At 38.5% G+C, this 24,765-nt stretch overlaps 2 protein-coding genes across 5 annotated transcripts in view; both read left to right on the top strand.

Annotated features, from left to right (window-relative positions):
- The window catches only part of LOC140845006 (general transcription factor 3C polypeptide 3-like), a 72,446-nt gene that overhangs the window by 29,287 nt on the left and 18,394 nt on the right, over positions 1–24,765 (top strand). For both annotated transcript variants that reach the window (XM_073218439.1, XM_073218441.1), the window contains exons 17-18: positions 924–3,725; positions 7,039–7,288. The gene's annotated coding sequence lies outside the window, so the exon portion shown is untranslated. The remainder of the gene's footprint in view (positions 1–923; positions 3,726–7,038; positions 7,289–24,765) is intronic.
- LOC140845008 (uncharacterized protein C2orf66-like) overlaps positions 7,152–24,765 on the top strand; it is a 74,346-nt gene continuing 56,732 nt past the window's right edge. For all 3 annotated transcript variants that reach the window (XM_073218452.1, XM_073218451.1, XM_073218448.1), the window contains exon 1: positions 7,152–7,288. The gene's annotated coding sequence lies outside the window, so the exon portion shown is untranslated. The remainder of the gene's footprint in view (positions 7,289–24,765) is intronic.

Genomic DNA, 24,765 nt, shown 5'->3' with positions numbered 1-24,765 from the left:
AAAGTACTATCTTCACTGTTAATTTCTTTACATTGCACTCATAATCCCCACATTCCCTCACAACTGTTTTCTAATTGCCCTTGTTCAACTTTGGTTAATAAGGAAATGAATACATACTTTTAGTTATGCTGATGAAATATATACACTTCTGTGTTCTTTTCTTCATAAGTAGCTTTATGTATTGCTCCTTAAGCTTCCTAGGTAGCAATTTTTCACTGTTGGCAGATGTTTTCAGGTGACTTCAAAATTTTGTATTGGCCATATTAGAAACATAGATCTAATGTACTCCATTGAGTCCATGCTTTGTTATTTAAGTAGAAATAAAGGTAATAACACCCGTAAGGTAATCAGTATAATCAATTTGCTGTATGCCCACCTAGACCTATCCTTTATATGCCTTTCCGTTATATAGTACAGTATTTTCCCCATCTTGTTGTTCATGTGTATTTGTGTTTTTATTTACTTACAATTAATTTTATTTTACCTTCAGAAGTTTCACATTTCTTATGAAGTCAAATCTATTAATCTTTCCCTTTGTGTTTTCTCCTTTTGCTATTACACTTAGAAGGGCCTTTCCTACCCAAGATTTTATTATTATTTTATTCAACCATATTTTTTTCTTTTAAATGGTTTCATTTTTTTTACTGTTAATCCTTAATTCATCTGAAGTTTATTCTGCTATGGCTTGTGGGTGAGACTTTTTCTTTAATTTATTGGTTAGACATTTTAACATATTTGATGATACAGTTCTATAATGATTAACTGAATGAGCATTATCTGATAATTTAGATCTGAGGTATATACATAGTTTTATACTTTTTTTTTAGTATTGTGGATTTTAATAGTTTTTTGAACACTTACACTTACAAAATTGTTCTGGATGTCAGTTTAAATAGAACTCATTTGTGTATTTTTCCCCCTAGGGTATAGAAGTTGACCAGTTAGACTTACGAAGAGATATTGCCTACAATTTATCTCTCATTTATCAGAGCAGCGGGAATATTGGAATGGCTCAAAAACTTTTGTATACCTATTGCTCTATATAATGCACCTCAACTGAGAAAGGAGTACTAGGTAGCTGCTGTGCATGGACCAATATTTTATGTCGCAGGGCTTATTAACCCTAAAATGGAAATGAAAATTTCAGAATTTCTAATTGTATATTTCATTTTTAATGTGTAATTATGATCTTTTGGTAGATATGTAAAATTATCATTCCTACAAGAATTTGTATATTGTTCTGTCATTTTCCTTTAGCATTTTTTTAGTGAAATTGTCCTCAGAGAGGTGAAATGGATAATATTAGCCTTTAAGGCAGCTTACGTTGAAGACACTTAATTTTTACTGTATGAATAAAAAAATTTATTCATCTGTGTATTTCATACCATGTATTAAACACCTACTATGTACCAGGCACTGTAATAGGTGTTTAGAATACGGTAGTAAGACAGGTGTGGCTTCTAATACAATTTTTTAAGCACAGAACTCGAGCATATATTCTTTTGAAAGGCATGTTTGTTACATTGTCACTGCCGAGAGTTGTCCATCTCTTAGTGCCCTGTGACTTTTGCACGGGCAGGTTTTCAAATACATCGTAAAGGTTGTTTGGTAGAGGAGAAACAAATTGGGACTCTTTCTGATGTCAACAATTATGTAATTCACTTAGTTACTAACAAAATTATTTAAAATGGTTATGTGTTAGGAAGGCCAATAATTGGCTGATCTTTCAGTTTTCACCTGCATGTGTCTCAGCTACATAGATTGAGATCTGAGAGGCTGGGCTTAATTCAAAGCATCCTGCTCTGAGGCAAATTTTAAAAATGCATTATCTGATGGCTTTCTGACCAAAACATGGAAAAATGAGGCCTATGTTCAATAATGTGACCTGGTTTCCATTTCAAGATCACTAGGAATGTAGGAAGACTAGGGAGTTATATATATGGAACAGAGTGTTGCTGATAAAGTAAAAATACAGTTAAAAACCTTGTACTTGTCTCAAATAGTGTATATTCTTGAATCTAAGGTAATAGTACTTTTTAGTTTGATAGCAGGTTTTCAGAGTTTCTTTTCAATGGGAAAATAATTGCTGTAAGTGCAAGCATAATGTGAATTGCAAGACCCAGTCCTCTTGTGGGAGGAAAACAAGTGTGAGACTTCAGATTAAAGAGGTACAATGAGGGCTCTTTACAAGTTCTTACTACTGTTTATACTGTACATATAACTTTGTAGTTGAAAAGCAAAATTTATATATACTAAGTAAATGTGTCATGTACTCTGTGTATATGTATATCTATAATTTAAGTACATTTTATTTTTATAATTGAAGTTGATTGTCCACTTGCTTATAAGTGTTTTATTTCATGCCATTTGCAGGTAATGATAAAGCTAACCAGAGAGTGATAAGATGTATTCGTATATTAGAATCCTGTGGAACCGAGTGTTCTGTGTTCAAATATTCTCTCTTGAATTAAATTCACTGGGCTGCCTCCAGTGTCTGCTCAATCTTGGAGGAAACAATACATCTCTCTAGCAAGCATCTAAGAAAAAAAGGTTTATATTCCATGAATTTGTTTAGTATTTAAAATCATAGCTACCATTTGTTGAGTGTTTACTGTACAGTGCCAGATACTTTAAATATATTATCTCTGATTCTCTCAGAGAATCACCTGCAAGATAGGTGGTGGTGTTCTTATCATCCCCATTTTATATATGAGAGATTAAATAGCATGTTCAAGATGATTAGCAAGATCCTTCTTGCTCAGATATCTTCCTTCATAGGAACATACTTGCTCCAGCTCAGAGTAACAGCATCAAATTTGTGCATAAGTTTATTTTAGAAAGAAAAAGGAGACTGGCAGTTATTTTTTCTATCCTCCAGGACTTCAGCCTATTAAAAGCACCTGTGGAAAACATATTTGGGGATGTCTTTTCAAAAGCTGAAATCACTTTCTTATCTACCATACTCACTCCAGCCATGGGATCCTGACAGCCACTTTATACAGTGAGGTTTTTTTCTACTGGTCTTAGTTGATTCAGCAGGGAGTCTGCTCCTGAACCAAACTGGGCCAATCAGGAGTTTCATCTCCCTCTTTCCCTGGGAATTTAAAATTGAAAAAGAGCTTTTTGTGGTGCTGGAACTTGAGAGCTGTAAGAACATTTTTTGCTGTCCCCTTGGGCCAACTAGCAGTTAACCCATTCCTTTGAGAAAGAAAAATAAAGCCTATGCATTAAGAGAAGCAGAGATGAGAGATGGAGAGAGTCCCTGCGGCCCCAAAGATTTCCCAGTTTTCTAGTCCCGTCTTTCTAAATCTGTGCTCTTACTCTTACCCTAAAGCTGGGTTCTTTCTATAAGATATTCCTGATTCTACAATAAATTTCACTATACTAGCTTGACCTTTTTCTGTTATTTGCACTCAAAAAAAGTTCTGAGCCATTATCATTCCACCTTAACTTTCATTTTATTATTCATGCTTTTTAGCTATTTTCACAAGAAGAAATGTGACAGCAGATGATGTCCCAGAATTATAAGTAGTGTCATGAAGTCTAATCCACAATAAAAGGATTTTGAAAACTTCAGAGCAGTAGACTGTGCCTACTGTCTGGTGGTATAAAGTTAACAGTAAGACCGTAAAATTGATACCTGTGCTTCTGATGGCTGTTCACATGTAAGAAGCATAATATCCTGACCAAGGTAAAACATGGAAAAGGAGGAGTTAATGCCCAAGGTAGGTGAGGATATTCTAAGGGGGAGCTATAAATAAGTTCTACCTCATATAAATGAGGGTCTGTAGTCCCCAAACCAGTTGCTGTTTTGTTAAGAAACTGCAAATTATACTTTTTGAGGTATTCTAAAGAAGCAAATGATCAAATGAACTGAAGTTTTTAAGTGGTGAAAAGGTGGGTTCTATAAATCACTTGGGCATGATGTTGATCCTGACATGATTCTAGTCAATTTGTGTGCCTGTAGGAAAAATGATGTTCTTTAGGAGATATCCTTTTCTTTGGAAAGGGACTTGGTGGCCCCGGGGAGTACTATAGTTTCAGTGTGTCTGGATCTCAGCAAAGTATCAGGACGCCTGTTGTGGTAAACTTGTGGACTGAATGGAGAAAAGTGGTTGGTTGATCATCAACTGGTAGATGGACTAAACCCGAAGAACGCCATGTTGTTAGACTGATGCCAACTGGAAAGAAATCACAAATGGTAAACTACCAAATGATATTCTTTAACATCAGCATCTTAACTGAAGATAGTAAGAGGCTGTCAAACTTAAAAGTGAGAAAACTAGAAATTATGTTTAAGAGTCAAGAATGAAAACCAAATGAATTGCAAGTAACAGTTTTGGGGGGAAAATGCTCTTAGGTTCAAGGACACCATTTAAAACATACAGATTGTGAATACCAGTGGCTCACTGAAAATTCTTTGGAGATTATAGCTAACAACAAGCTCAATATGAATTGACGGTTATGTTTTTATTAAATGAAATGTAATATTAGGTAACTAATGAAAACAGTGGAGTTTCCTTCACTCTGATCAGAACCCATGGAGATAAATTCCAGAAAATGACAAATAAGAAAGTGACTGCTCTTAAAAAATACAGAGTCCTTTAAAAAGAAATCAAGATGCTCAGCCTAAAATACAGACGACTTGAATATAGTTTTTTTCAATGGAGGATCTGACAGAGTGATTATTATTAACAATGCCTAGCCCAAAATAAATGACATCTTTTTTTTTCTAATCTAGCTCAAGAGATGTATTCTGATTTTGTCCCTTGTTTATCATCTGAACAATCATTGGCAGTTGGCATTTTCTGCCTAGCATTAACATCTTTTGGGATGGTGTCTAGTTCAAATTTCCTCTTTTTTCTGGAGATAGCTACCAATAAAGACCAAGCCCTGCTAATTGAAGTAGACCCAAGCAGGGCCAGTCATATTCTTTATCTTCCTGGTGTTTTGAAGCTTAGCCTGGAGAGAGGATGAAATTTCGTATGAAATTCTTTGGAACTAAATTACCTGGAGCGTACCTCGGGGTACTTGGAACACTCCTTCCTTCACAAAGGAGGTCACTATCCTTCTAGTAGATTCTCTTTCTTAAATAAGCTAGCATGCCATTGGGTTTTCCAGGAAGCAGGTGTTGAGTACAATAAGCTTTTTGTTGAGAAACACTTAAGAGGAAAAGAGCAGAGCAGAGCAGCCTTGGCAGGCAGAGCCATCAGACTGATGCAGACATGACACGGTCCGCCAGCCCAGCGGGGAGCAATGGAGCAAAGGATGCCCGTTGGAGGAGGCCCGTGACAGCAGGCATGGGTAGGCCCTTGTATTCCGACCTTGCTCAATCGCTGCATAGATGTCGCCAGAGAAGAGCATGACACTGGTTATCCCCACTGCAGTGGCTGGCCGAGGGCCTCCCCAAGAAGAGTCTGACCTGGTGCACATGCTGCGACACGGCTTGAAGGTGCAAAAGGCTGAAGACAGTCAACTAACCACACCTGTGGGCAGCAGGGATGCCAGGAAGGGTTCCAGACCAAAGAAGCCAAAACCCAGAAACAAGCTAAATGAAAAATATAAACTCAAGACCAAAGAGAATAGGAGAGGAGATACAGGCAGATCCAAACAACATTAGAAACTGAAAAGCAAACAGGAAATTGGTAACTGACTTAATAAACCACAGAAAAATGAAAGGAGAGTGCCTACAGGAGGTGGTGAGGAAGCAGCCAGAAGTCAGCTGATTCAAGTCGTGAGAGCCTTGTGCATTAGAGACATTAGGTATCTCCAAAGGCAGGTGACACGGGGCTAAAAGGTGGAGCAGTTGCTAGTCTGTTAAGAAGCAGTGAGCTCCTCTTAGTTACCCTTGGAGCAGGTTACCACTTCCCCCCAACCCCACAGGACACTGGTGGGCTCTCCCCTGGAGCTGTTGTTTCATGATCTCTGGAGTCAGTAATGCCAGGTGTAGCTGAAGGCAGAGCGTTACACTGAAAGCAGGGGATTAAATGAAAGTCTTTGCAGTGAACAGTGATCTCAGCCTCTTCAATGTATCTCCCAGAAAACTGGCAGCCAAGTTAATGTCCTCCAAGCAGGGGATTAGAAGGCTCCTCTCTGCCTTTCTTCTTCCTGCCCAAGAAAAAAGACTATAGATACTAAGAGTTGGGGGTCCCCGAGAAAACAGACTGACCTGGCTAGTGAAAGGTTTGATTGATTATAAATAACCCAGGGGGGAGGATCAAACTCCTGCAATGATGATCTTACCTGGAGTAGATGGCAGTACATTTCTGTAAGAATTGTACTTCATCGTTTCATTGTTTTACTACACTTATGCCAGCTTTCAACATTTGCAATATAAGCTTACTTTTATCATTTGGGCAGAAAAAATTTCTGAACCCCCCTCCGTGCTTGTGCAATCATACCCAAAAGCTCTGTCCTTTGCACTGCTCCCCATCACCACGGGTAAGACAGCTGGAGCCCTCATGCGTTTGTCCCGTCCATTTTTCAGCCTTGACCAAAAAAACTGTCTTACAGACATCAAGGTAACCACATTCTGCACAGAAAATCTCTAATCATACCTAAGATCATAACCAAAATGTAACTTGTTTGTGGACACAAGGTAAACAAACAGAGTGATAATTAGCAGGTTCACTTGGCACTGTAGTAAAGTAAAGACAGGTGTTTATTCTGAGAAAAGAGGGTTCAGGCAGGTGAAGAGAGGAAATAGAAAGCCAATAAACACATACATCTGACTCTGACCCACAGTAGCATTAAGAGGACAGGGGGACGTCCATCCTGATGCAGCCAGTTCTAAGGATGTCAGTTCTGTTTCCTCTTTCTAAAGCTAGTGTTTTGGACTTCTAATTTCATATGCTAGTTTCAGAGGTTTGAATGCTGTAAGACAAGTATGTCTTATTTAAGCATACTTTATACTTACAGACGGTGAAAGAAGTATTATTCTAATAATATGCTTTACAGAGTTACTCCTGTCTTGTTTGGACAGAGATTTTAGATGAGTTTGTGCTGTAGGTGAGGCTCCACGTGGCATCCTTATTTCAGGCACTCCTCCTGTCTGAGCAAAGGACGAGAAAGACGGTGATGGTGAACACAAGAGGGCGCATGATACACACAGAACTTCCCAACGGGGGCGCTGCCAGCGGGGAGCTCTCCGCGACCGCCTCGGCCTCAGGGAGGACAGCCAGTCACGATGCCGCCTGTGTGCCCTACTAAGAATACCTTTTTGTCTATCAGCCGCAGCTGCGAAATCGGCCGAAAGTTTCTCAAGATGCGGATTAAAAGCAGCTTTGGGGTGAGTGAGCAAATCATATTGACCCTATTTCCAGGAGATCACCAAAGCCTAAACATATATTGATAATTTCAGCAGTGTCAAATAAGAGGGTGGGTATTCCCCCTCTCCATAATCTCGTCTTTTCTCTTCCCTTCCCCACTCTTTTTCTAGGGAGTCTCTCATAAGCCTGAGAGATTCACCCAGTTAGCATGGTAGCACATTGAAGTTCTGCTGTGTTAGTCATCAGTAACAACACACAGGTCTGTTTAGATGATTTGTGTGGAAAGACCTAAAGTTTTCTTCCAAAGATGCATAGGCCTTGTAGGAACTGATTTAACCCTTCCAAGGGAAAAATCAAAGAATTGTGCGTGTCTCTTTGTGTATAGTCAGAATTAGTGGATTGTAGGGCATGGATTTCAGTATGTACTGCCAAGTTGCTCTCCCAGAGGGCTGTGCCAATTCTATGAGCATGTCTGTTTACCTATGCCCACTTCAAAAGTGATGTTTTTTCCCCCAGTTGATGGGTGAGAAATGGTTGTTGCCTTTGCATATTAGTAAGGTAGAAATCCAAGTTCTTACACGTTTATAAACCTTTCGAATTTTTTTCTTCTCCAAATTGCTTTTTGCCGTATCCTTTGCCCATTAAAAATAATATTAGGTCCTATTTTTCGTATTGAATTGTAGGCATTCTTAATCTGGAATTAAGTCTTAGTCGCTTGTTTTTGCTTTATTTATTGTGTCTTTTCGTAAAATTTTAGTTTTAAATTTTGGTGTCTCAAGCTTATCCATCTCCCCTCCTGCCCCCTTTTATGGCCTTCATGAAACTTCAAAACTTCAAAAGAAAGTTGGACTGTATTTTAGTAAAATAGGGAAGATCCCGGCAAGTCGAGTGGAGTTCTTGGGAAGATTGAAGGCAGACCAGCCTCATCTTCATTTGGTCCTACAGAAAGTAGGAAACAAACAGTAGGATCATTGAAACTGCCTGGGTGGTGAGGTAACAGGTGCTAGAAGCAGAGAGTGAGTGTGGGGGGAGGGAAGGCATCTACAGAGATAAGTTTACACTTTCCAGAAACTCAGAGGTTTAGGTGGAATGTGAAGGATTTAAAAGGCTCTTCTTTGAGATTGTGTAAGGATAAAAAAATGACAGACAGGGTACATGGCCTGTGTGCTTGACTGCCTACGGGCTTCATAGCAGGCTTTTGGCTTTACCTTAACAAATGAATCTAGTCTCATCATGAAGCCAGAAGTCTTCTCTAGGACGACCAAGAACTTATCACATATGTTTTTAAACGCAGTGGAGATGGGTAGGAGTCAAGTAGGTGCTGGTGTCTGTGGGCCAACTTCAGGTATCTCAAGAGGCAAAATAAACTTCTGAGATTCTTTTTTTTTTTTTAATGGAATCTATCTTTTCAAATACCAGTGTTTTCTTTTATGCTTAGTGTCTTATATCATGTTTATGTAGTCTCTGTTGACCTCCAAATCATGAAGGTATTCTCCTACTTATGTTTCGTTTTGGTCTTTTTAAAAAATTCAAAGTATTTAAACTAAAACAATAGAAAACAGTTCACCCACTTCTCCCACTCTCCTACTCCCCACCACCTCTGGTAACAGCCAATCTAGTCTCTGTATCTTTCTATTTTTAAAAAAATGTGACATGTAAGTGAGATTATATGGTGTTCGTCTTTCTCTGACTTATTTAGCATAATGTCCTTACTTCATTTAGCATGAAGTCTATCCATGTTGTTCCAAATGGCGAGATTTCAAACTATATTACAAAGCTATAGTAATTCTTTTTTATGGCTGAATAAAATTCTCTTGTGTGCATATGTATCACATCTTTCTGCATTCATCCATCAGTAGACACAAAGGCTATTTCCATGTCTTGGCTTTTGTTAAATAATGCTAGAGAGACTATGGGGGTGCATATGTCTTTTCCAGTTAGTGTTTTCTTTTTCTTCTGGATAATTCTGTAAGTGGAATTGCTGGATCAAATATAGTTATACTTTTAATTTTTTGATACTGTTCTCCGTAGAGGTTATACCAATTTGTATTCCCACCAGCAGTGTACAAGGGTTTCCTTTTCTCCACACCCTTACCAGTATTTATTTCTTGTCTTTTGGACAGTGGCCATTCTGACTGGTATGAGGTGGTATCTCACTGTGGTTTTGATTTGCATTTTCCTGATGATTAGTGATGTTGAGCATCTTTTCATGTCCTTGTTGGCCATCTGTATGTCTTCTTTGAAAGAATTTCTATTTGGATCCTCTGCCTCTTAATGATCAATCACTTGTGGGTTTTTTGTTGGCTTTTGCTCTTGAAGTATATGAGTAATTTATATATTTTGGATATTAGCACCTTATCAGATGTATGATTTGCAAAAATCTTCTACCAGTAGGTTGTCATTTCATTTTGCTGATGTTTTCTTTTGCAGTCCAAAAGTTTTCTAGTTCATATGGTCCCACTTGTTTATTTTGGGTTGCTTTTGGTGTCAGAATTAAGAAATCACCACCAAAATCTATGTCAAGGAGTTTACTGCCTATGTTTTATTCTAGGAATTTTATGGTTTCAGGTCTTAAATTCATCCTTAATCCATTTTGAGTTAATTTTTATGTATAATGTAAGGTAGTCCAGTTTCATTCTTTTGCATGTAGCTGCTCAATGTTCCCAGCACCATTTGTAGAAGAGATTATCCCTTCCCCATCATATATTCTTGGTTTGTCTGTCATAAAATAATTGGTTACACATGCCTGGGTCTATTTCTGGACTCTGTTTCATTGACCTATGTGTCTGTTTTTATGAAAATACCATACTGTTTTGATGACTATAGCTTTGTAATACAGTTTGAAATCAGGGCATGTGATGATTACAGCTTTGTTCTTCTTTCTCAAGATAACTTTGGTTATTTGAGGTCTTCTCTGGTTCAGTACAAACTTTAGGATTGTTTTATTTCTGTGAAAGGTGCCGGTAGAATTGTGATAGGGATTGCACTGAATCTATAGATTGCTTTGGGTAGTATGGGCATTTCAACACTATTAATTCTTCCAGTCCGTGAGCACAAAATATTTTTACATTGTCTTCAATTTCTTTCATCATTAATGTATTATAGTTTTCAATACATGGCTCTTTCAACTCCTTGTTTAGACTTATTCCTAGGTATTTTATTCTTTTTGATGCAATTGTAAATAGGGTTGTTTTCTTAATTTCTTTTTCTGCTAGTTCATAGTAACTGTAGAATTGCAACATGTATTTGGGTATTGATTTTGTACCTTGCAACTTTACTGAATTCATTTATTCTAACAGTTTTCTAATGGACTCTTCAACATGTTCTATATATAATATCGTTGCCATATACAAATAATAACAGTTTTACTTTTCAATTTGGATGGCTTTATTTCTTTTTCTTCATTGCTCTGGCTTGGAATTCTAATATTCTGTTGAATAAAAGTGTCAAGAGTGGACATCCTTGTCTTCTTTCTTAGAGGGAAAACTTTTCAGCTTTTTACTTTTAAGTATGAGGTTAGGTATGGGCTTGTTATACATGGCTTTTATTATGTTGAGGTATGTTCCCTCTATGCCCACTTTGTGGAGAGTTTTTATAATAAATGGATGTTGAATTTTAAATGATTTTTTTTTTACATCTACTGAGATGATCATATGATTTTATCCTTTATTTCTGCTTTCATAACCACTGTGGTTGTAAAAGATGCTTGATATGATTTCAGTTTTCTTTTATTATATTAAGACTTATTTTGTGGTGTAACATACGGTCTACCTTGGAAAATGTTCCATGTGCACTTGACAAGAATGTATATTGTGTTGTTTTTGATGGAATGTTCAGTAAATATCTGGTAAGTCTATCTGGTTTAATGTCGTGTTTAAGGTCAGGGTTTCCCTATTCATTTTCCATCTGGATGATACAGGCATTGATGAAAGTGGGGTATCGATGTCTCCTACTATTGCTGTTAGTTTCTCTCTTTAGGGCTGATAATACTTGCTTTACATATTTAGGTGCTTCTACATTAAGTACATAAATATTTGCAAATGTTATATATCCTCTTGTGTTGACTCCTTTATCATTATGTAATACACACATCTCTTATTATAATCTTTGTTTTAAAGTCTATTTTGTCTGGTATAAGTATAGCTACTCCAAATATTAGTTTTTATTTTCATGGAATATCTTTTTCCATTCCTTCTTTCTCAGTCTGTGTATGTCCTTACATCTAAAGTGAGTCTCTTATAGGCAGTGTATAGATGGCTTAGATGGCTACTTTTTTTTTTAAATCCATTCAGCCACTGTATGTATTTTGACTGAAGAATTTAGTTCATTTACACTTAAAGTAATTATTGACATGTGCTTATTGACCTTTTGTTAATTGTTTTCTGGCTGTTCTTGTAGTTCTTTTTCTCTTGCTCTCTTTTGTGGTTTGTTAGCTTTCTTTAGTGGCATGTTTATATTATTTTATCTTTTTTGAATTTATTATAGGTTTTTGCTTGCTTTCTGGTTACCATGAGGCTTACATATAACAACTTATATCTATACTAGTCTAGTTTAAGTTGGTAAAAACTTAAGTTTGACCCCATTCTAAAGCTCAACACTTACTCTCCCCACCACATTTTGTTTGTGATGTCACCATTTCCATCTTTTTGTCTCATGTATCCCTTAGCTAATTATATAATCATAGTTATTTTTACTGCTTTTGCCTTTTAACCTTCATGCTAGCTTAATAATTGATTAATCCACAACTTTTGTAACTTTTCAGTGAGATTCTTTCATATATGTTGTTACTAATTAGTGCCCTTTCTTTCCAGCTTCAAGAAGTCCCTTTAAATTTCTTATAAATCTGGTTTAGTGTGAAAAGCTCCTTTAGCTTTTGTTTATCCGGAAAACTCTTTATGAGTTGTGAATGATAACTTTGTGGCTGTTGAGCTCTTGAAATGTGGCTAGTGCAACTGAGGAACTGAACTTGAAGTTATATTTAATTTTAATTAAATTTGAAATGGCCGTATTGGCTGCCTACTGGACTATACAGATTTGAATGACCATATTAAGGAATTCTTAATTAATGGCATTATATCTGAATTGTAAAGTTCTTATGCATTTCCAATAGTCCTTAAGGGTCAGAAGCTTTATGAATTACACGTCACTGAACAAATGGGCTTAGATGCATCAGTTCACTGTGCCCTGAGTCAGGATACCTTGGACTGTCTAATAGAAACTAGTGTGTTAGGAATAGGTGCTACCAGATGCTCATGTGGAGAAGAGAAGACGGCTTACATTTGCCAGTATGGGGCATCACTGGAAACTTGGTTGCTTTTTGACTGTTGAGTGCTTGGGATATGAACCAATTGGTGGCGCTACTGTAGGATAATTCAGTGATGTTGAAAGGGCTTTGAAAGAGCAGAAACCAATCTCTGAAGTGGTGGCTCTTAGGAAATGAAGGAAGAAATCTGTCACTTGACATGTGTCATTCCTGTTGCACTTCAGAGAAGTGTGTGGAACACATGAGTTTTAATAAGCATTGAATTGGAATAGATTTCTTCCCTGGTCCACCAACTTCTGAGAATGAAGGATATGTTTTGAGTTCAATGGGTATTAAAGGTGGTTTGCTGGAGATTGTCCTAAAATCACCACCATTCACCAGTTTGACTCAAGAGTAGCCGGGCAACAGGAGGACCACTCCTGGAACTGGAAGTAAACAGAGCACCTGCCCTATGGATGAGGAGCAGCCCAAATGTTACTGGAGGCTTTGCAAACTCCCAAAAGTCTTGCTGTTTTATTTCAGGAGGGTTTTTGGAAAAGGAACCTGTGGTACTTGCTAATGATGGCTTATCTGACAGTGAGGCCTTATGGATCCTTTGTGGGGTTAGACTGAATTGGTCTCTCACAGCTGTGTGCTGGGATCTGCGTAGGTGCCATGCTGATGGCCCAGAGGCTGGCCTCGTGTCTCTCCCTTACCAGGTGCCACAGGGGCGAGGCACAGGAAGGCAGAAGAGGAAGAACCTCAGTAGATTTGTTGTTTATTAATTTTGTTTATAAGATAAAGGACTCTTTTTTCTTTAGATTTTCTGCCTTTGGTGTCAAAAATGTCATTCTTGCCCAATGTGACAAAACTTTCCATTCATACAAGCTAGTTCCTTTATGGTTTTGTTCCTTTCCTTTTAAAAAATTGTGGCTAAATAGGCATCAGATAAAATTTACCATTTTAGCCGTTTTTAAGCATACAGTTCTGTGGCATTAAATATATTCACTTTTTTTTGGTATCATTAATCTATAATTACATGAGGAACATTATGTTTACTGGACTCCCCCCATCACCAAGTACCTTCACATTTTTATACAACCATCACCACCATCATTTCCAGAACCTTTTCATCTTCCTCAAATGAAACTGTACTCACTGAACAATAACTTTCTATTCCCTCTCCCTCAAACCCAGGAGCCCACTGTCCTACTTTGCTTCCGTGAATCCCTGCTTTTGGACCTGAGGCAAGTGGTATTTGTGCTTTTGTGACCAGCTCATTCTGCTTGGCTTGATGTCTTCAAGGTTCATCCATATAGCATGTTCATTCCTTCCGTTCAAAGGCTGAGTATTCAATATCGCATTTTCCATATATACCAAATTCTATTTTTTCATTCATTGGCAGACGTGTGGGTTGTTTCCACTTTTGGCTCTTGTGAATAATGCAGTGAACATTGGTGTACAAATATCTGTTCAAATCCCTGCTTTTAATTCTTTTCAGTGTGTACCCAGAAGTAGTGTTTTTCCCTTAAAATGTGTGATCCATCTAAATATAAAGGCTTGTGTTGTGAGGTAGAATGAGGTGGAAAGCCACCTTCGTTGAACTAAAAGATGACCAGCTAGCCTGACTACAATCTTTTTTTCTAAAAAAGAATAATACAGCTAATTTATTTCATATGAAATTTTAATTTTTGTTGCACTTTTATATTTGAAACTGTGTTGGTGTTAGAAGTTGTTGAAAGTATCACAATTGAAGAAGGAACAGTATTATAATGAAAGGATCCTGATTTATAAAACCAAGTTGTTGCTATCAGCTCTGAAAATAACTAGGTCTTTAAAATTTGGCAAGTTATTTAACTTCTTGGAGCCTTAGCCTTCATAAATTGTAATCACTGATCTGTAACCATGTCCAATGAAAAAGAGTCAGAAATAATTGGTACAAAAAAGGTAATACAAATTCAGAGCCTGATGTAGTGACAAGAAGCAGTATGTTCTTTAGCGTGTTATCTTTCTGTGGCCGATGGAAAACCTCTTACCATTCAAAAGGTCAAGCTTTCAGTCAGAAATGTGTATAGACTTTTTTAAAATTAATGTATCATTGATATACAGTCTTATAAAGATAGTAGTAACCAACGTTGTGTTTACTACATTCCCCCCTATTATCAAGTCCCCACCACATACCCCATTACAGTCACTGTCCGTCAGCATAGTAAGATGCTATAGAATCTTGTCTTCCCTGTGCTATACCGCCTTCTCCATGCTCCCCCTACATTATGTGTGCTAATCATAATAACCCTTAATCCCCTTCTCCCTCTCTTCCTGCCTGCTGTCCCCCACCCCCTTTCCCTTTCTGCTACTCTCTTCTTGGGTCCTGTGAGTCTGCTGCTGTTTTGTTCCTTCAGTTTATGCTTTCTTGGTGTATTCTAAAAGTGAGTGAAACCATTTGGTACTTGTCTTTCTCTGCCTGGCTTATTTCAGTGAGCATAATACCCTTTAGCTCCAGCCATGTTGTTGCAAATGGTAGGATTTGTTTTCTTCTTACGGCTGAATAATATTCCATTGTATATATGTACCACATCTTCTTTATCCATTCATCTACTGATGGACACTTAGGTTGCTTCCATGTCTTGACTATTATAAATAGTGCTGTGATAAGCATAGGGGTGCATATGTCTTTTTGAATCTGTGATCTTGTTTTCTTCAGGTAAATTCCTAGGAGTGGAATTCCTGGGTCAAATGGTATTTCTATTTTGAGTTTTTTGAGGAACCTCCATACTGCTTTCCAGAATGGTTGAACTAATTTACATTCTCACCAGCAATGTAGGAGGGTTCCCCTTTCTCCACATCCTCACCAGCATTTGTTGTTGCAATGTTGGGCCATCCTAACTGGTCTGAGGTGATATCTCATTGTGGTTTTAATTTGCATTTCCCTGATGATTAGTGATGTGGAGCATCTTTTCATGTGCCTGTTGGCTATCTGAATTTCTTCTTTGGAGAAGTGTCTGTTCAGATCCTCTGCCCATTTTTAATTGGGTTATTTGCCTTTTGGGTGTTGAGGCATGTGAGCTCTTTATATATTTTGGATGTCAACCCCTTGTTGCATATGTCATTTGTGAATATATTCTCTCAACTGTAGGATGCCTTTTCGTTCTGCTGATGGAACAATCTTTGTTGAACTTTTATATTTGAAAAGTTCTTTGCTGTACAGAAGCTTTTTCGCTTGATGTCCCATTTGTGCATTTTTGCTTTTGTTTCCCTTGCCCAAGGAGATGTGCTCAGGAAAAAGTTGCTCAAGTTTGTATTCAAGAGATTTTTGCCTATGTTTTCTTCTCTTGAGTTTTATGGTTTTATGACTTACATTCAGGTCTTCTATCCATTTCAAGTTTACTTTTGTGTATGGAGTTAGACAGTATTCCAATTTCATTCTCTTACATGTAGCTGTCCAGTTTTGCCAACATCAGTTGTTGAAGAAGCTGTCGTTTCCCCAATTGTATAACCATGGCTCTTTTATTGTATATTAAGTGGCCATGTATGTGTGGATTTATACCTGGGCTCTCTGTGCTATTCCAGATATATGGATCTATTCTTGTGCCAGTACCAAATTGTCTTGATTACCGTGGCTTTGTAGTAGAGCTTAAAGTTGGGGAGCATAATCCCCCAAGCTTTATTCTTCCTTCTCAGGATTGCTTTGGTATTCAAGGTCTTTTGTGGTTCCATATGAATTTTAGAACTATTTGTTCTAGTTCGTTGAAGAATGCTGTTGGTATTTTGATAGGGGTCGCATTGAATCTGTAGATTGCTTTAGGCAAGATGGCCACTTTATTAATGCCACAATATTAATTCTTCCTACCCATGAGCATGGGATGCATGTCCATTTATTGGTGTCTTCTTTAATTTCTCTCAAGACTGTCTTGTAGTTTTCAGAGGTCTTTCATCTCCTTGAGTAGGCTTATTCCTAGTTATTTTATTCTTTTAGATGCAGTTGTCAGTGGAATTGTTTTCCTGATATCTCTTTCTGCTAGTTCATCATTAGTATTTCTGTGTATTAATTTTGTATCCTGCAAGTTTGTTGAATTTAGTTATTAGTTCTAGAAGTTTTGGGTTGGATTCTTTAGGGCTTTTTATGTGCAGTATCATGTGATCTGCAAACAGTGACAGTTTAACTTCTTCCTCACCAATATGGATGCCTTTTATTTCTTTGTGCTGTCTGATTGCTGTGGCTAGGACTTCCAGTACTATGTTGAATATAGGTGGGGAGAATGGGCATCCTTGTCTTGTTCCCAATCTTAGAGGAAAAGCTTTTAGCTTCTCACTGTTAAGCATGATGTTGGCTGTGGGTTTGTCATATATGGCCTTTATTATGTTGAGGTACTTGTCCTTTATACCCATTTTGTTGAGAGTTTTTATCATGAATGGATGTTGAATTTTGTCAAATGCTTTTTCAGCATCTATGGAGGTGATCATGTGGTTTCTGTCCTTTTTCTTGATGTAGTGGATGATGCTGATGGATTTTCTAATATTGTACCATCCCTGCATCCCTGGGATAAATCCCAGTTGACCAAGATCGATGATCGTTTTGATGTGTTTTTGAATTTGGTTTGCTAATGTTTAGTATTTTTGCATCCATGTTCTTCAGGGATATTGGTCTGTAATTTTCTTTTTTTGTGGTGTCTTTGCCTGGTTTTGGTATTAGGGTGATGCTGGCCTCATAGGATGAGTTTGGAAGTATTCCCTCCTCTTCTACTTTTTAGAAACTTTAAGTGGGATGGGTATTAGGTCTTCACTAAATGTTTGATAAAATTCAGCAGTGAAGTCATCTGATCCAGAGATTTTGTCTTTGAGTAGTCTTTTGATTACCTATTCAATTTCATTGCTGGTAATTTGTCTGTTCAGATTTTCTGTTTCTTCCTGGGTAAGTCTTGGAAGGTTGTATTTTTTTAGAAAGTTGTCTATTTCTCCTAGGATCCAATTTGTTAGCATATTACTTTTCAGAGTATTCTCTAATCATTCTTTGTATTACTGTGGTGTCCGTAGTGACTTTTCCTTTCTCATTTCTGATTTTGTTTATTTGTGTAGACTCTCCTTTTTTTCTTGATAAGTCTAGTTAGGGGTTTATCTCTTTTGTTTGTTTTCTCAAAAAACCAGCTCTTGGTGTCAGTGATTCTTTCTATTGTTTTATTCTTCTTGATTTTATATATTTCTGCTCTGATCTTTATTATGTCCCTACTTCTACTGACTTTGGGACTCAATTGTTCTTCCTTTTCTAGTTCCATTAATTATGAGTTTAGACTTTTCATTTGGGATTGTTCTTCTTTCTTGAGGTAAGCCTGTATTGCTATATACTTTCTTCTTAGAACTGCCTTTGCTGCATCCTAAAGGTTTTGGGCTGTTGAATTGTTTTCATTTTTCTCCATGTATTCCTTGATCTGTTTTAGTTTTGTCATCGGTCCACTGATTATTCAGAAACATGTTGTTTAGCATCCATGTGTTTGTGGGCTTTTTTGTTTTCTTTACATAATTTATTTCTAGTTTCATACCTTTGTGGTCTGAGAAGCTGGTTGTTACATTTTCAATCTTTTTGAATTTTTGTGGCCTAGTATGTGACTTATTTTGGAAAATGTTCCACGTGCCCTTGAGAAGAATGTGTATCCTGCTACTTCTGGGTGTAGTGTTCTGGAGATTTCAGTTAAGTCCATCTGTTCCTATCTGCTGTTCAGTGCCTCTATCTCCATTCATATTTTCTGACTGGTTTATCTATCCTTTGGAGTGACTGGTGTGTTGAAGTTTCCTAAAATGAATACTTTGCATACTATTTCCCCCTTTAATTCTGTAAGTATTTGTTTTACATAATTAAGTGCTCCTATATTGGGTACATAGATACTTACAATGGTCATATCCTCCTGTTGGACTGACTCCTTTATCATTATGGAATGTCCTTCTTTGTCTCTTGTTACTTCTTGGCTTTCAAGTCTGTTTTCACTGATAAGAGATACTGTAACTCCTGCTTTTTTCTCCCTATTATTTGCATGAAATATCTTTTCCCATTCCTTCACTTTTAGTCTTTGTATTTCTTTGGGTTTGAAGTGAGTCTCTTGCAGCAGCCTATAGATGGGTCTTGTTTTTTTTATCCATTCTGTAACTCTATGTCTTTTCATTGGTGCATTCAGTCCATTTACATTTAGGGAGATTATAGATAGATTTGTACTTATTGCCATTGCAGGCTTTGGATTTGTGATTACCAAAGGCTCAAGGGAAGCTTCTTTACTAACAGTCTAAGTCAACTCACTTATGCTATTCCAAAGACAATCTAAAGGTTATTTTTTCTCCCTCCTTTTTCTTCCTCCTCCACTCTTTATATATTAGGTGTCATATTCTGTACTCTTTGTATATCCCTTGACTGACTTTGTATGTAGTTGATTTAATTTTGCATTTGGTTAGTAATTAATTAGTCTTCTTCCTTTACTGTGGTTTTATTTTCTCTGGTGACAGCTATTTAGCTTTAGGAGCACTTCCATCCAAAGCTGTCCCTCTAAAATAAACTGTAGAGATGATTTGTGGGAAATAAATTCCCTCAAGTGTTGCTTACTAGAAATTGTTTAATCCCTGCCTCAAATTTAAATGATAATTTTGTTGGGTAGAGTATTCTTGGTTTGAAGCCCTTCTGTTTCATTGCACTAAATATATAATGCCTGTGCCTTCGGGCCTGTAAGGTTTCTTCTGAGAAGGCTGATGATAGCCTGATGGTTTTTCCTCTGTATGTGGTCTTTTTTTCTCCCTCTGGTTGGTTTTAATACTCTGTCATTTTCCTTGATCTTTGCCATTTTAATTATTATGTGTCTTGGTGTTGTCTTCCTTGGGTCCCTTGTGTTAGGAGAACTGTGCACTTCCATGACTTGAAAGACTATCTCCTTCCCCAGATTGGGGAGGTGTTCAGCCATTATTTCCTCAAAGAGACTTTTTATCCTTCTTTCTTTCTCTTCTTCTGGTACCCCTATAATGTGAATATTGTTCCATTTGGATTAGTCACACAGTTCTCTTTATATTCTTTCATTCCTAGAGATCCATTTTTCTCTCTGAGCCTCAGAATTTTTTGTATTCCTGTTCTGTAATTTCTATTCCATTTACTGTCTCCTCTACCTCATCTAATATGCTCTTAAATCCTTCTGTTGTATGTTTCATTTCAGATACTGTAATTTCAGTTTCCATCTCATTCTGAGGTCTTGAATATTTTTCTGTAGCTCTGTATGTTTCTGATTTTTATTTTGAAATCTTTATCAGGAAGATTGGTGATTTCTCTTAGTTTCACTTAGCCCTCTTTCTGATGTCTGTGGGACTAGGTTTGTACCAGATTCTTTTGCTGTTCCATATTCCTAATGATTACTATGGAAAAATATTTTTGTGTCGGCGGTGACCTTTAGTGCCCAGAAGTTCTCCTATGGAGCTGCCCAGCACCTGGAGTGATGATGGGGGTAGCAGTCGAGAGGCACCAGTGCCTGTCTGGAGGAAAGTGCTCTTTCCTGCTTCCTGGCTGTATTGCCTGTCTCTCTTGCGAGGGCCAGTGGGCCCAGTGCACAGGGAGGAGCTCCTGTGTTACTCCTCTTTAGCTGCCATAGGTGGGACTGCCTTCTGGTTGGCCTTGCACAGTGGCGGGGACAGCAGGTTTGTGAACTTGTGCTGGTTGGGAGGAAGGAGCGGCAGGCTCCGTATTGTGGTGGGGGGCCTTGGTGCAGTTGTCAGCCAAAGGGGATGGAGTGCCTGAAGCTTCTGAAAGTTCCCAACCTGTTGGGCTGAGTGTGCCAGGATGATTTTGTTCCACCTGTCCTTTTACCAGAGCAGCAAGCTCTGTGCAATCCTTGCCTCTTTAGCAGCCCTCTCGCTGTTGGGAAGTCTTTCAAAGTGCCAGTCTTTATTTTGTCCTGGACTGGCTGGCTTTGGGTACCTGCTGTCCACAAGCAGCTGGAATCTCAGTCTCTCTGAGTATTCTGCCTGTCTTTGTTTCCCAACCCCACTAATCTCCAGAGTACCATTTAATGTGGGTTCATGCTCCCAGAGCAGATCTCCGGGGCTGGGTGTTCAGCAGTCCTAGGCTTCTACCCCCTTCCCGCTCCTTTTCCTCCTGTCAGTGAGCCTGGGTGGGGGAAGGGCTTGGGTCTCACCAGGTGGCAGCTTTGCTACTTTACCCTTTTCTGTGAGGTCTTCTCTTTCTCCAGATGTAGGTGGTCTGTCGCAGTCTTCTTTCTGGTCCCAACCCCACTAATCTCCAGAGTACCATTTAATGTGGGTTCATGCTCCCAGAGCAGATCTCCGGGGCTGGGTGTTCAGCAGTCCTAGGCTTCTACCCCATCCCCGCTCCTTTTCCTCCTGTCAGTGAGCCTGGGTAGGGGAAGGGCTTGGATCTCACCAGGTGGCAGCTTTGCTACTTTACCCTTTTCTGTGAGGTCTTCTCTTTCTCCAGATGTAGGTGGTCTGTCGCAGTCTTCTTTCTGGTTGCTCTTTCAGGATTAGTTGTATTTGCTGTATTTTTGTATTATATATGATTTTGGGAAGGTTTCTGTCTTACTTCTCACACCACCATCTTTAAGCCTCTCCCTCTGCTTAGACACTTTTTTAGTGTTTCCAGATCTAGTCTTGCATTTAAGTCATTGTGGTGGTGATTTCTGATCATCCTTAGACCCCTTCAGTGGCTTCCTCTTTCTGTCTGTCCTACATTTTTTACATTTTTTATTGGTCTGCCTTTGCTACAGAACAGTAGAGCAGAAGTGTGAGACAGCACACATTGTGATTTGGTGTTTCCCAAATTTTATTTAGTTATTTGATACATTTGACATTGCCTGCCTTCAGTTTGTGCGGACAGTTTGGTTTTATGTAGAATTTACTTTCCCTTTTGTGTTTCAGATTGCTTAGAAAGGAAATATTAGTAGGTAGATAGTTAAGCAGCTGCCATTGCCTCTAGCTACCGCAAATTCCCTATATAAAAGTGATTGAGGAATCAGTTTTTAAAGTTTCAGGAAGAACGTGGCAGCTCATAGCTGTCTTATATAAATGCTCTGGAGGAAAAGAAGTGTCATTATAAACGAGGCACCTAGCACCGCTTCAGAGCTCGCTGGCTGCAGTGTTAGTAAAGTTCAGCAGTGATCATCTTGGTGAGTTTTCTCTACTTAACAGTCATGACTATGATGGACATCTATGGTTTTGATCTGACTTCAAATCCCCTTTTTTTCTGGAAACATCACTTCAGTTTCCTCTGGGGAACTAGCCTCAGTTTCAGAGATGGACACATCTCACACCCAGACCTAGCCAACCAGTGTATAATCCATCTTTCAAGTCACAGTGGTTGGTTAAGGGAGGGCATGTGACCAGTCCATTCAGTGGAGACTTAATCCTCTATCACTTATTAGAACTTCAAGGAAAGCCCTCTTCTGGGGCTGTTAAGTAGAAAATATTCCAGTCTGTTCTAGTCTTTCATATTTATACACTGTTTGTGGCCATTTATAACAGGCTTACGTTAACAAATGGTTTACAGAGTCCCTATTGCCCAAAGAAGTCCAAGGTATAGAGTATATGATATAGGGCAGTGCCAGCATAAAGCCATCTTGCTCAAAGAACTGAGATTGATCACCAGAAATAAGAGGCCCAAATAAATGCTCTAGAGAGATACCAAATATTATCAAATAGTCGTGTTTCTTAGAAATTTTGCTTTTTTTTCGAAGAGTGTTCTTCGAAACACCATTTTAAAAAATGAGAATTTATAACAATTCCCAGTCCTTTGTTAAGTCTCCACCCATATATGGTACTTTGGGATCACTGTCAGAGGAATTCCTTTATTCTTTGTGACAACTACAGATTTAATAGGTATGATTTACTTTACTTCCAGATAAAGTACACTGCAGTCCTTCAGTATGATCAAATTATAGCTGTGTAACATTAGAATATTGAAGAAATTACCGGAGACACTTATATGTGGAATCTTAAAAAAATAAAATTCAGACTCATAGAAACATGGAGTTAGAAGAGTGATTGCCAGAGGCTGGGGGGTTGCGGAACTATTGAGAGGCTGGTAAAGGGTTACAGACTTCAGGTTCTGAGAATGAATAAGGTCTGAGGATCTAAGGTATGCCATGGTAACTATAGTTTAAAAAGACTGATACATAATTGAACTCTGCTAAGAGAATTGAAACTAAATATTCTCACCAAAAAAAAAAAAAAGTTAAGTGATGGATGTTAATTAACCAGATAGATGGAAGGAGTCCTTTCACAATGTATATCAAGTTATCATGATGTATACTTTAAACATACAGTTTTGTCAATTACACCTCAGTAAAGCTCAGTAAAGGCCAAAAAAGGGAAATTACCAGAGAAGTAGCTATGGTCTCAGAATCCCCAAGGGCAAAACACTCGACAGGTTACCTGGAGCAAAGTTAGTAAGAGTCCAGATTCTAGATTTTCATACATCTTTTTGTAATGTTTTAATGCCCTTGTCTGCCAATTATGATGTGTTAGTTCTGGGTCAGTTTTTATTTCTCTTTATGGGTCATATTTTCCTACCTCTTTGCATGTTTGATAAGCTTGGATTGGGTGCCAGAAACTGATTTTACCTTAATGAATGCCATATATTGTCATATTCCTCTAAATATTCTGAAGCTGTGTCTTGTAAGGCAGTTAGTTACTTGGAAGTGGAATGTCCGGGGTCTTGCTCTGATGTGTCAGGACCAGAGCCGTGTTTGCTGGGGGCTAACTGCGCTCTGCTGCGGCAGGTCTCCCTGGGTGCAGTCAGCGCCCTGCACAGCATGTGGCCTCCAGTGCCGCCGGAGGGGGCTGTCCCTGTGTATGTGGACTGGGCCCTCTTACTGCTACCCTTCTGGACAGTTCCAATCCCAGCCTCGGGTTGTTTCCTTCCATGCACATGACCAGTGCTCAGCTGAATACTTGAATACTCAGAGGACCCTCTGGTCACCTCTGAAAGTCTCTCTGGGCAGCTCTCTCCTGTCTGGAACTTGAGCAGCTTTGTCTCCCTGGCCTCTCCGTTCTGGCTCCTCAGCTCGGGAAACCAGCCCCCCTGTGGGCTGCCTTGCAGCTGGCGCTCTCTCAGCCTGGCAGCCGGGGCGGTAGTGGGGCTCACCTCACTCGCTCCCTTTCTCTCAGGGATTGCTGTTCTGTGTTGCATCGTGGCCAGTCTCTTAAAAACCATTGTTTCATATTTTGCTTGTTTTGGGGTTGTTTTAGATGAAGGTGGACTCACAATAGCAGCTAGTGTACTATATGATAGACACTGTAGAAACACTTAAAAAATATTATAGAAATACTTTAGTAAATCATCACACTAAATAGGCTGTTCTAACATAAGGTTTACTAGAAATGATCACCAGTGTAACTATAACTCATTCTCCCTAGCTAATGTTTTGTATAGCCAACCTAAAAAATGATATAAAGGTATGTTACCCAACTTTATCAATAATGGTGCCCCTTGAGGACAATACATTGGTGAAGAAAAATGTCCTTGTTCTGGATGAGGAAGATAAAAATATTCTTGGTATGTGACTGTGACTGTCATGACAATACTCAGGGACAACATAGTTACAACCTGTTAAGATTGCTCATTTCTCCTGTGCAGTAACTGGCATCTTTTTTGCTATGCAGAATTCAGGACCAAGATTGTCAGTGCCAACCCAGGACTAAGGTGAATTGTTCTGTGGGGCTCTTTGTTAGGCTGTTTCAAGGTTATGACTCTCTAATACCCTCAAAGATCTGTGTCCTTATAAAGAGGCCAAAGGGATAAGTCCCACAGGAATTATAGACAACCTGCTGGGGCTTTTACCAGCCTGCCGATCAGTTAAGCCCCAAACTTCTGAGTCACAAACACAGTATGGATGTGTTAAAAGGCTGCACTCCAGTAAACTTGCCTCTGAATGCCGATTAACAAGTCTCACCCAAGTAACTACACTGCTACAGATGATGGCAACCTACTTAAGCCTCTGAAAGGCTCCCAGTCCTTGAGTTAACTCCATGGTTTCCCAAAACCCTGTGTAAATTACTCTGCTCTGATCAGGGAGGACTCTGCCTGACCAACATAGCTCTCCCTGACCACAGCAAGCAGGAAATTCAACTCTATTTTTTTATATCAGATGAGCTCACCACTCAGTATGTCTCTGATGGTCATATTTGATATTCTCTCCAATTTTAGAATTGTTCAGTTGGTTTAGGTCTTGATAGTATCATCATCTACTGTTTTGGGGTATCAATTAGGCCAGATATTAT

Source organism: Manis javanica, chromosome 12 (assembly GCF_040802235.1).
Source record: "Manis javanica isolate MJ-LG chromosome 12, MJ_LKY, whole genome shotgun sequence".
Classification (NCBI taxonomy): Eukaryota; Metazoa; Chordata; class Mammalia; order Pholidota; family Manidae; genus Manis; species Manis javanica.
The sequence above is the reverse complement of the archived record's forward strand: the minus strand, read 5'-3'. Positions and strand labels throughout refer to the sequence as shown.